We start from the raw sequence: 755 nt of genomic DNA on the forward strand, positions 1-755 counted from the left end.
TGGGGAAGACACGGCAATTGAGTCACAGACGGAGAGGAGTGGGAAACTTGACTAGTTCGTGTGCGGGGTGGGCCTACACTCGGCAGAGAATAACAGGAGGTGCGGAGTGGAGGGATGGCATGGCCGTCGGTGGGGTAGCATTTCGCTGAGGAGCGCAAAACAACGCCGTTGGACGCCGGAGGCTGGAGCAGGCGGTCCCGGCAACGCTGGGGGAAGAAGACGAGAGATTGAAGAAGAATGCCGGCCGTTGGATGTAAATCCAACGCCTTCTTAGGCTTCGACCTACTGGCCCATATGTCACCCAGTCCATTTGTTTTTTAGTCCATTTGATGGGCTGGGTGAAACAATAATGTAGCATCTATGCAGCCCGTTTATATATATGGTAGAATTTAAAGCCCATTTGCATTTTTCTCAAAATCTGTAGGCTTGCTGGGCTAGGTGAAAATATCATGTTGGGCTAGACGGAGAAATGTTATAAAAACATAAACACATGATTGCACGTCTATTACTGCATTGGTCAGTAAAATCTTTGCAAGCTTATGTACGCAATCAATAGGAGTTAACTTGCCAAGTTATATATAAACAATTATTATTATTATTTAGTAAGAACTTTCAACTTATGAAATAAAATATTATTTAAATTTGATGAGTTAATAGTACGTGGGGTAATATTATTTTTTAGGCTAGATGTGGGACAGTTGAGTTGGTTCTAGGGAAAAGTACTGGGAGAAAACTCAGTTTATATCCAAAAAGAA

Source organism: Triticum dicoccoides, chromosome 4A (genome assembly GCF_002162155.2).
Source record: "Triticum dicoccoides isolate Atlit2015 ecotype Zavitan chromosome 4A, WEW_v2.0, whole genome shotgun sequence".
NCBI classification, from domain to species: Eukaryota; Viridiplantae; Streptophyta; class Magnoliopsida; order Poales; family Poaceae; genus Triticum; species Triticum dicoccoides.